Source organism: Brassica rapa, chromosome A08, assembly GCF_000309985.2.
Source record: "Brassica rapa cultivar Chiifu-401-42 chromosome A08, CAAS_Brap_v3.01, whole genome shotgun sequence".
Classification (NCBI taxonomy): Eukaryota; Viridiplantae; Streptophyta; class Magnoliopsida; order Brassicales; family Brassicaceae; genus Brassica; species Brassica rapa.
The window spans coordinates 7,081,333-7,093,886 of NC_024802.2; the positions used below are offsets into that span (position 1 = coordinate 7,081,333).

Below are 12,554 nucleotides of genomic sequence, written 5' to 3' on the forward strand. Positions count from 1 at the left end.
ATAATCGCATCGATCGACGCCGAGTCTACACCAGCCGGTGAGCAGCTGATACACAATACGATAGAGTCAATTCACAAGGAACTGACAGAACTTTCAGCATACGCCTATGACAACATAGGCTGGCACCAGGTCAGCATTGACAACATTCAAGATAGGCTACAGAACATCTCCAATGTACTTGAGAAGATGGATGACAAATGGACAAGAAATGATGAGGCCACAAGAAGTTTCATTGCATCTTAGTCCAAAATGTGCAAAGATGACGTGGATGCTTGTTTTCCAACAAGCAGCTGCTTCTCCACCAAATAGCCAATCACTATCACAATCAAGCTAAATGACTATAACCAAGCGCTGAGTGGGATGCAACCCACTATTAGGTATTTTATTTTGGTTTTATTAGCTAGCATTTATTTACTTTTGTTTTATTTCTTTCAGATTTAGGAGACCCAAGTAGGATGACCTTAATATCGAACGCCGACGAGACGTCGACATCGCTCGACATAGACAACCACACGACGATCGATGCAACACTTTCCCATCGATCGATATCTAATCCGGTCGGATGTATCTTCCCTACTTGTTATATTTCGTACATCATGAACTATTCCATCATAACTCCGGCTGAGTTACACTGGGACAGTGTAATTTAAGTCTGGGGGGGGGGAGATTTACTGATATAATTTATTTTATTCTTATATAAAAGGAATTTTAATAAATTATGCTTAGCTATTGAAAATGGGACTATAATCTTATATTGATTTAAACTTGAATATCTAACTAATCTTTAGCACCATTTTAGATTTACTGATTGCAGGTAGCACTATAGATGCTAAAGCAGATCAACCTATCAACTACACACTTTCCTTGACCATATGAAGTAACCAAAGCTGATTTCCAACACTAAACCTGACATAACCGCTTGTCTTGGGGCTTGGTATATATGGGATCGGATTCTTCAGACAGGTCTGGAAGGTAACGCCTTGTCTAGATTATTTATCACATTTTCTCTCTCTAAATTTCGACTCTAGAATAGCTAGTGAGTTACATATTGTTAAATATATATATATATATATAAAATAAAAATAAGATTTATTGTTTACTTAGAATGAGTCTGAACAGGACTTGGTGGCTAAAACCGTTAAGGCTTGATTCATAAAGACTCCAATAAAAGAGTTCGAAACGAGACTTGGAAGCGGCAATCTTCAAGGCTCGCTTTCGCAAAGAACTCTTGGATATAGGTCAAAAAGAAGTGAACAGAGCTTGGTGACAACCACCATTAAGTTTTGATTCATGGAAGCCTGTCCAATCTTGGTCACTGATCCTGCAATGGAAGCAGACTTTGACTCAAGAGAGAAAATTAGAGAGAGATAAACTAGGAACTAACTTTTACCTGCAGCTCCAGATACCTGTCTGAAATACTTGCATCCTATGATCGATACTCCCAAGGTAAAGCATTCACTTTATATTTATGCTAAGAAATGAAGTCAGTAGAGGAGATGTCAGACGTGAATTGATGAGTTGTGTTATGTTAGAAATGGTTGCTAAGCTAGGATATTGCATAGTGTGCTTCTGTGATTAAGACTCTTTAAATGTGGTTGCAAAATTGTTGAGGAAAAGATTTCTATGGTTTAAAATCTTAAGTCCTTAATATTTTCAAACCTCTTTCAGAGAGACTGCATATATGTTTTGCTTGAGGACAAACAAAAGGGTAAGTCTGGAGGAGTTGATATACCTTGTATTTGACCCGTTTTCATCCATGGTATATAAGTGTTTTACTATATATATATCTATGTTTTCTACTCTTCTAAGTATGTTTTCAGGTTCAGGTGCATTTCGGAGTAAAGCTATGACTTTGGAGCATTTTGGAGCTTAAATGACATTTCATCCGAGCTGACCATGTAGAGGTAGACGAGAGGAAGAACAATCGATCGATGCGCATCCAGTGCTGACGATCGACACCAAGAGATGCCTCGACAGATGAAGATTAATATCGATCGATATACACAAGTACCATCGATCGATATCGAGACATTGGCCACACGACATTTTGGATCCAGCAGACTTAAAACCCAAGGCCAAGCCAAATTACGAAAATGCCCTGACGAGTTTTTAACCTAGTAGATTATATACTGCCTAAGTGTTTTGACGGCAGAGAGAGCTTTTTGTTATAGTTTTACTTTGAGAGAGAAGAGAGAGTTTTGGAGAAAAGATCACTTGTGATTGGAACTCCTTGTATTCATTTCTTTTCATCTATTCTATGAATTCCCATTTCTTCATTGTTATGAATTGCTTTGCTATGTCTGAGTAGTTCAATTATTAGATCCAGGGTTCAGATAGGTTTGTGGGATTAGCTCCAAACTATAGATCTGCCTTGTTGTGATATTCATGATAGATTTGTATTCATTGCTTGTTTTAGCATTGCTAACTAGAACTTGATCATAGGATTGCATACTCAAGCACCCTTGTTATCCCATCATGACATCTATCTATCATAATAGGAGTGCTAGAGAGGGCTAACTGCCAATTTAGTATCTTAATAGGGCATATCATACTCGCGCATAGGCCTGGCTAGAACCTGTCGATCGATGACCTCAACTGACTATCGGTCGACGTAGGCAAAGGTGTATCGGTCGACGTCCCAATAGGACCATCGATCGACACTCTTTCGTTGTCAACATACTAACCGTTGAGACACGAGATCTAGCCTGTTAACCAGTGAAACATACGACAGCTGATCACTGAGTTAAGCGATTGAACTCTAACATATCATGCATGCAACAATTAGGCATCTATAGATACTATAATCTCCAACACCTGAATAGTGGCCCTGCATCTAATATCATTTCCAACCAAGTTACATTTACTATTTACTTCGCTTGTTACTATTGCTATTTCATTTAAACATTTACAACTCTTAGAATTAATAAACACTAGATTTAATTGTTCCCTATCTCCTTGTGGATTCGATCCCTAAGTACTACATCTGAACCTCTTTTGATGAGAGTAACACTCCTTAGGGTAATTTGAGTGGTATCAAGACCTGACATTACTTTCGCAGTAAACAAGCTCTGTCAGTATTGCTCTGCTCCAAAACAATCTCACGTCCGTGCGGCCTACAAAGTCTTACATTACTTGAAAGGCTCAAATGGAATGGGATTGTTCTATGCAGCTAATATTGACTTGACACTCAAGGCTTTCACAGATGCAGATTGGGGTGCTTGTAAAGACATTAGACGTTCCACAACTGGTTATTGTATGTTTCTTGGATCATCATTGATCACTTGGAAATCCAAGAAGCAAGACACTGTCTCTCATTCTTCGGCAGAGTCTGAATATATAGCAATGGGTCATGGTGATCGAGAGATCGAGTGGCTAGTAAAACTACTCAGAGAGTTTGATGCGCCTCAAGACAATCATGTTGCTTTCTTCTGTGACTCAACTGCAGCTATTCACATAGCCAACAATGCAGTTTTTCATGAGCGAACTAAGCACTTGGAATCGGATTGTCATAAAGTTTATGATCATGTCAAAGAGGGGCTCATCAAGACTCTTCATGTCACTTCAGCTAATCAAGTAGCTGACATATTCACTAAACCATTACAGCCGGGACTCTTTCATTCTATTGTTGGCAAGATGGGACTTACTTCAATCTCGTCGCCATCTTGAGAGGGACTATTAGAGTATTGGTTTAGATTGGTTCAATGTATTAGATGGTTAACTCATTCCGGTTAACTAACTTCTATATAAAGACAGTTTCATTGTAACAGAAATTTTGAGCTGAATGAACGTAACAAACTTTTCTCATCTTAATAGATACAATATAAAATCGAAGGACAAAATAAGACTGTATGAGAATTCGAGTATACTGTGATTTAAGATTATGTGGGGTACAAAGGGGCCAATATCCTCTTCTCCTAATTCTTCTATAGTCGTCTGTATGAGAATCATAACGTAGGCTTTATCTTCAACTTATATATGGCACCATAAATGTTTCGTTAAATGTTTTGATCTTCTTTAACGTTTTCAGTTATCTGGTCAGAGCGGCGTTGACTCCCTTGGACTCGAGATGAGCATTCATCCTTCTTTGGTTTGTTATCTTCTTAATAAGCCTTTTGACTAATTGGGTCGAATCTTTAAATCAGATGTGGAGTTGGGTGAAACCCACCTCCAATAGTAATTTACTAGAGGTCGGTGTGTTTCAGATCGTTAGCTAGGTCGAGTGTTGGCTCCAGTAGGATAGCGTATTTGTGACTGGCAATTTATGATTTTCAAAACCTGATTCAAGATTTTAATTCTCTAAATTAATTGTTGATTTGGCATGGCGCTTGATTGACATAAATCAAGAAATTTGATTTTCCTTCATTGGAAAGTGAATCAATTTGATGTGGGAAATCAATTTTCTTTTTTTTTTGGTTTTGGTGTGAAGATATAAGCCCTTTGTCATTCTTCTTTTTCTCTTTACTTTTACCACTACGTAGTAATCCGTGCCTTGCGCGAGATGAGGTTGTTAATTATGTTATTTTTAAGATGTTAAGACATTAGGTCTATTTATTTTGGATATCAGTTTGGTTTTGGTTTATTTTTTCGGATTTTAATATCCTATTATATAACTAAACTAGCTTTTGACCCGCGTGGGTGTTTTTCTTTCATGATTGTTTGTTTTTCACTTTGCACATATTCATGTTAATAATTGGTTATTGTGTTTTTTGACATTGGTGTTTCTTCTTCAGATTGTTTAGTTTTTATTTATAAACCATGAACTTATATTCTCTTTTATTGAAATTTTATGCATTTAACTTTATTTTGAGAAATTTTTTATTCATTTAACTTGGTAAGAAAAGAATTAAAGTGTACAATATTAGACTATTAAGTATAATTGTATGTGTTATATTAAATTATAATAGAAATATTTTTATTTAAAGTAAATTTTAAATATGATAAAATAAAGATTTTTTAAACAAATACATTATATAACCAGTAACATGAGAAAATAATGAAATAAAGTAAACAAAACTACATGCACTTATATATTACTAGATTTTGGCAATTTTATTAGAAGCCCATTCAACAATAATCGAAGCCCATGCCAAACAAAAAATCTGAAGCCCGTCTAATTTTTTGTCCCGGGAAAGAAACAGAAACATGCCTTGTACGACTTTTAACATTCCCGTAGAAAATGATACTTCTCTATCACTTATTTCTTTGCCGTTGTTTTTTTGCTTAAAAAAACAAATGTTGAAGTTAGATTTAGTGATTAACACCACAGATCTTGATTATGGTTCACGCAAAAACTACACATACCTTGATTTAGGCATGCAGGTTTGAGTTTGTAGATTTAGGTTCAAGTTTATTTCCAAGTAAATCGATTATTTTTTTTAATTCAACATTCTGTGTTATGATTTTCAAGATTAAAATATTCACGATTGACACTCTTTTCAAAGCTGAGCAGTGGTTTACTGAAAGAAATGTATGATCTTCCTGGAACCGAGACCCTTCAATCGAATATAGACAGAGCCCGGACACGGTATATTCATCAATCAAAAACCTCTTTCACTTTACAGATCTTTTAAGAATCAATACAAGCTCTGCTTTGCTTTCGGTTGTCCTGGAATGATTAGGTTATTTCAGTTTGTGTAACCGTGGTCGGAATGAAAGAGATATCAGTTTGAGTACGGTACATGTGTATTTTTTTTGCAAGTTTCATGGATTTTGTTTCCCTAGCAAACAAAATATAACAGAGGTAGTATTAGATTATCGTTAAAGCAGTAAACTGTTATAGATATAATGCTAGAAACGTTTAGTAAGATAGTTTTACCCATTGGTCTGCTAAAACCATCTCAAAGTATCTCCAAAAGATGTGTTCTGCCTCCTAGAATGAAAGCACGTAACTTGGACTCGGCAGTTATTCTTATACGGCCTGAGTTTTGTGAGAGGAACAAAAGTAGTCATCTTACACATTTTTGGAGGTTTTACTTTGAACAATATTGTTTTGACGTTATAGGGGAAGATGTATATATAGCTAGTTAGGAAAAAAATAGGGTTAACGCCACAAAAATTTGTAAAGATCTTGTTAGTCGTGAATCATGATATCCAGCATTAAAACCGAATATACTATTAGAATATATTCCTAAAATGATTTGTTATTTAAAAATTAACATATTTTAAGGAATGTGGGTTTTTAATAGTTAATATTATACGTGATTTGCAAGATTAGAATGTAATTTGTGGTAATTAATTGATAATATCCTAATTGTTTTGTTGATTGCGCAAATATAGGAAAATATTTTGAAAGATAATTTTGTTAAGGAAAATAATAATTGATTAGTTTTGATTTTAAATTCGCAAATATATAGTGATAAGATCGTATTGCTTTAGTTAGTTTTGATTTTGAATATATACTATGATAAAAATATCGATATATATATATATATATATATGAATAATGAATTTTATATCCATTTAATAGACTGGTTTTGATTATGCAGACTAATATTATCCGAGGAATATCACAATGGAACTCTATGGTTTAGTAAAATTATGGAAAGGTATGTATGAATCTAAATTATTGAATCCTATGATTTTTGTAGACCAAGAGGAAGAAGGTAGGTTAAAAATTTCATTACATATTGTGCTATGGTTATGCAATGATATGTTGGAAAATAGCTATTAATTGTATTCAGATGGTTTAGTATTGTTAAGATTTTCTTATGGTTTGGTAATTATATGGTTTAGTTGATAAAAGAAACGGCTCTGTTTAAAGTTTAGTGGCAGGCGTTTAATATAAATGGTTTCGTATAGGTTATGGTTTAGTAATTTATCGGTTTAGTCATAAAAAGAAACGGCAGTGCTAAATATAGTGGCATTGGATGGTAAATTTTTAGGAAACCTTAGGACTATTTCTTTTTTGTACTCCAGTTTTAATAGATTAAGACTAGCTTTTGACCCGCGCGTCCGCGCGGATGTATGTTCGATGTAATTATATGTTTTGTTTATTGTAAAAATATTCATGTTATTGTTTCATATGTTATTAGTTGTGACATTGGTGTATCTTGTTTATGTTGTTTAGTGTACATTTTTAAGCTTTGAGGTTGTATTGTTCTTATATTGTAATTTTTTTTTACTTGGTAAACTAAACATAAAGTGTATAATATTAGAACATTTATTTGAGATTTAATAGTTTTATTAAATAAGAAAATCTAAAATTTGTGATTTATAGCTTGTTTTAAATTTTTGCTTATATAGCTTTACAAACAATAAAATCGCTAGCAAATATACAAACAATTGGAAAAGTAACCCAAAAACATATAAAAATATGTATATCTCTATTAAATATTTACAAAGCCTAATTAGATGAATTGATTTGCGCCATTTTGTTATGGTTTTAAAATATTTATCATTTGTAACCGAATAAATAGTGGACCTGAATCACAAATCAAAATCTATGTAATTTTTTTTTTTTTGGGAAATAAACAGAAACACGTCTGCCCTGCTACCAGCTGCATTGATTTGAACATTTTTAATTACTCCCCATTTTTCAACTGGTATAGCATGCTGAACATGGTACATGTGTGTTCTTTTGCAACAGGCTTGGATTTTGTTTCCCTACAAAACAAAACAGAGGAAATATTAGTTTAGCTTGTTAAAGCAGTCACCTGTTATAACACAACAAATGTTTAGAAATATTGGTTTACCCATTAGTCTGTTAATACCATCTCAAAGGTATCTCTAGAAGCGGTGTTCATCTTGTAAGCACTTACCCATTAGTCTGTTAATACCATCTCAAAGGTATCTCTAGAAGCGGTGTTCATCTTGTAAGCACTTAACTTAAACTCGCTGATTATTTTTATAAGGCCTGAGTTTTGTGAGAGCATGAAAAGTAGTCATAGTAGATATTTTCGGAGGATTTGCGTTGAATGATATGGTGTTTAGATTATTAGGAAAGAGGTATATATAGCTAGTTAGGAAAGGTTAGAGTAAGTCAATATTAATATCTAAGATTTTGTTAGTTGTGAATTTTTAGTATTATATAGCGAATATCCTATACGATTTTATTCCAAGTTTGATTCTTTGCTTAACGTAATAAACGAATATAAGTTGAGAAAATTAAGATATTTTACGTGAACGGCAAGATTAAGCACACAAAAAGATTTTGTGGTAGTTGATTGATATGATATTTGTTATGAATGTTTAAATATATGAATAGATTAGTGGTGGGCTTTCGGGTACCCATTCAGGTTTGGTTCGGGTCTATTCGGGTTTCAGATTTTCGGGGTCAAAGATTTCAGCTCCATTCGGGTATTTCTAAGTTTTGGTTCGGGTTCGGTTTGGATCTTTGCGGGTTTGGTTCGGATTAAGATAACCCATTAAAATTATTTTTAAAATTTTAAAATTCATTTTATAATTTAAATTTCTCAAAATATACAAACAAAATAATATATCACATATAAATTTGAATAACATATATCAAAATACCTAAACTTAACATATAATTTGATTTGGTTTGAATATTTGGATAAATAATCAATAGATATTTCAAGTATTTTTGATGTTTTGGGTATATTTAAGCTATTTTATTCATTTACCTTTGACTATTTGTATATATTTTTAAGTATTTGAACAATTTAAAAATATCTTATATATTTTGGATGTTTTTAATAGAAATTAAATCTAAAATATATTTATATACGGGGTATACAAATCTATTTTGGATACATTCGGTACCCGAAATACTTCGGTTCGGGTCGGATTCGGTTTTGGTTTTGGTTCTTTAGATACCAAAATTTTGAATCCGTTCAGATATTTAATCAATTTCGGTTATGATTCGATTCGGTTCTTCGGATTCAGATTTTTTTTCCCACCTCTAGAATAGATAGTAGAGTAAAAATTGTTTTCATAAACATTTTTAGTTGTTCTGTGAGTAAGAATTTGATTCCACGCTATAGGAATGTTGTATATATACTGTTTGGTCGAGTCTATAGGTTAAAAAAATCTTGACTAAATATTAGTCAAACATGATTTACACATTTTAAAAAGAATATATACATATCTTAAAATATTTAATAACAATTCTTTTTATTTTAATAGTTAATCAGTTAGGGTTGGTTAAGATAAGAGATTTAGATCTTGTACTATAAAATATCATACAATTAAGATGTTTTTTAAAAAAGAATTATTATATTTAGTCATACGTGATTTCACGTTTTGGAAATAGAATATACAAATTTTGAAGTAACACTAATAAATGTATTTTTACATTTCCATATTTTATTAGTTAATATTACCTTTTGAATAGAATGCATTTGAAGTTTGAAAGGAATATATATGCAGATTTTGTTTGTAAGATTGATATAGATTTGGTTATTGTGATAGCTTAAAAATAGGAGTCCTCTTTGGAATTTTTTTTTATATTAAGGTTCTACAAAATTAATGATATAGATTGTGTGTGCATCGAAAAATCTGCTGAATATAACATTCCAAATTTAGTATTTCATAAATGGTTCGGCTAAATAATATTAAAAACGTGGTTACACAAACCATATGTAAGTATGCAGTTTGGTATGAAAATCTTTTACAGACCACCAAATACAGATTATATACATATAATATTAATTTTCTTGATCAGAGTATATAATTGAAGTACACGTTTGGTTAAGTATTAGATGAAATATAGTAGACTTAATATATTATAATTTTATGTTATAGATTTGACAAACATGGTTCTTTATATTAGCAGTTTACGACTCTACAGCATTGGATAGATTGAATTTATGACGGCATTCAAATTTCTAACCGAGTTAAGGTTGGTTAAGGGAACACGTGATATTTGGTTAATTCAATTAATTGAATTAAGGTTGATTTGTAATGTTGTTAAATGAGTCAGTGGCATGCAATGGTAATTATTGTGGAAAATTAAGGGTTAAGTACATTTTGTACTTCAGTTTTAATAGTTTAGATTGTAAATTCATATTTATTTTTGTATATTAGGTTAAAATGGTTGAGGTTTTTTGTAATAAATCAAAGCTAATTAGTATTTGTTTGGTTTTATGTTATCAAAATTTTAGACAATCCTCATGTCCACAAATCATTTCATATTATAATTTCTAAACACATTTATTATAAAATCAAATCTAGATACTTGTTGAAGAAAAACAAAAGAAAATTATAAAGAAAAATTATTTTTATTACAACTAGGTTAATGATGAAATGAAGAATTAAAAATAATAATATTCTATATTACTTCTGAATTAGACTCCTCACTTGCGGTTAATATTTAATTATATAGGTACTCACTTAATGTGCATATGTATATGTATGTAAACATTTTAAAAACTGTTTCATAAATATATAAAGATACCGTTAGTTAACGTTGAAAGAAATTTTGCTCAATATAACAAATGAAATATAAAATTCTTAAATAAAATCTATTAAAAATAAAATAGACTTAGTCATTACCAAATAATTTTTTTTATCTATTGAAAATCAAATTGTATACATAAACAATAAATTTAATACATATACAAATTGAGTCTGCTGAATTTTATTCTTACATAGTGTTACACCTTGGTCCAATCAGATTTTAACATTCATACATTATGGTTCAACATATATTTTACAATTGGGTCTGCGTAAAATCAAAGCAAACATAAGATTCTAAAATATGTTTGGACATTAGGGCCCATAACAAAATAGTGATGTACTGCTTAAATCTCAAAAACGACGACTGAAAGTGTATAGGGTTTCGTCTTCACCGCGATAGACCACAAAACTTTGCAATATTCGATCTGTTCAGTCGATTCTTTCAAATCAATCACCACAAGTTATTTCTATTTCTATATGTTACTTCACTCCTTTGGAGAAGAAGGTTACAAAATTCGATCTCATCAGTCGATCCAGTCCCATGCATCACCGATTGTTCTTCACTCGATCCTTTCGACATCATCACCAAAATTTCTCCCAAAAACCTTGATTGAAGTAATTAGTCAAGAGAAGTTTCTGAAATCCGAGATTGAGATAAATTTCTAAGGTTTCGGGTTTAGGGAATGACTAAAATGAATGGAAGAGGCGAGTCTTATATTGCTTTACTATAACAAACGTCAGATACACAAGCACATCTTCATCATCCAAAATATATGATTGCCTCTTAGGTTCCACTAGCAATGGAATATAACTCAAATTCAGCCTCTTTGTACACGGATCTATGGTCTTCTTCTTGCATATCCTCTCCTTCAAAAACGAATAAGTGATCTCATCCAATGATGATGTCTTAAAAAATATAGCATACAAACGACCATCGCTTGGAATCCATTCACAATCATCTCCAGATTTCTCATAATGTCCATTATAGTCAAAGTGTATGTTTGTAGAAGAATAACCCATTATCTGTTGTACAAAAAAATTAAACTCTTAAAGTTATTCATAGTTATCTAGTTTTTCTATTGAAGTTATACTAAGTTATATCTTATTACACATTTTTGTCAGGGAGTAAAGTTTCGCCTACTTACAATTTTCTAGTCTACCAGGTTCACACTATTCAACCCATTCATTTGGGAAATTCAGCTTTGATCCCCGACTTTTCTTGTTGATTATCCAATTCCACACACCACTCAACTCCCACACTTTCCCATTCTCCCCTAATTGACAACTCAAATATGAAATCTACTGTCTCACTAACCGAACGAGCTTTTCATTCCACTTTGATGAGGTTATAAGATACAGACTGGAACCAAGATAATGTTTTACCTGAAGTTGGGGATCCATTGCTCAATGATTCAGCATCCAAGCGAGCAGCCGCAGTCTCCTTTAGAATCGAAGAATCGCTGATTTCGATTTTAGGGTAGGAGAGCTCCTCTCGCGCCACACCCAATAATAACCGTATTGGAGGAGAGAGAAACAAACAATAAATCCTAATAGAGAGAGAGAAACAATAAGAAAACAATAAACCCATAAATCCATCTCGACAGGAGAGAAAGAGAAATCGCGCTTTGATTGGTCATATAGAGAGGGGCACTTTAGACTTTGCCCATCGATTTGAAGAGTATCAGAATAGACAAGAGTACACCAGAATTCGTAAGAGTAAGCCACAATACTTTTTACCTCATTAAGAGCATCTGAGATTATTACCCTAATCGGTGAGTCATTATTATTTTGTCAAAGTTAATCAAAAGATTATAAATGTCATTTACCTTTCATTAAAGATGAGGGTAAAAGTGGTTAGTGTAAACATTAAAAGTGGTACTTTGAAAAGGGAAACTGCCAAAAATATCATTTTCAAAGTAGCACTTTTCATGTTTACACTAACTACTTTTACACTCATCCTTAATGAAAGATAAAAGACATTTATAACCTTTTGATTAACTTTGACAAAAAAACATATGGTTAACTAATCTAAATTTAAAACATCAACTCTAAATCCTAAATCATCAACTCTAAACCTTAAACCCCGAAACATCAACTTTAAACCTTCAACCCTGAAACATCAACTCTAAACCCTAAACGTAAACCCTAAAACATCAACTCTAAACCCTAAAAGTAAACCCTAAACCCTAAATTTAAAC

The 12,554-nt window shown here is 32.3% G+C and overlaps 1 long non-coding RNA gene across 1 annotated transcript; it reads left to right on the forward strand.

Annotated features, from left to right (window-relative positions):
• The first annotated feature begins 2,843 nt into the window (after positions 1 to 2,843).
• On the forward strand, positions 2,844 to 12,101 carry LOC117127127. The gene is made up of 2 exons (XR_004449921.1): positions 2,844 to 7,719; positions 7,786 to 12,101. It is a non-coding gene; the product is annotated as an uncharacterized LOC117127127 (long non-coding RNA).
• The last annotated feature ends 453 nt before the right edge of the window (positions 12,102 to 12,554 follow it).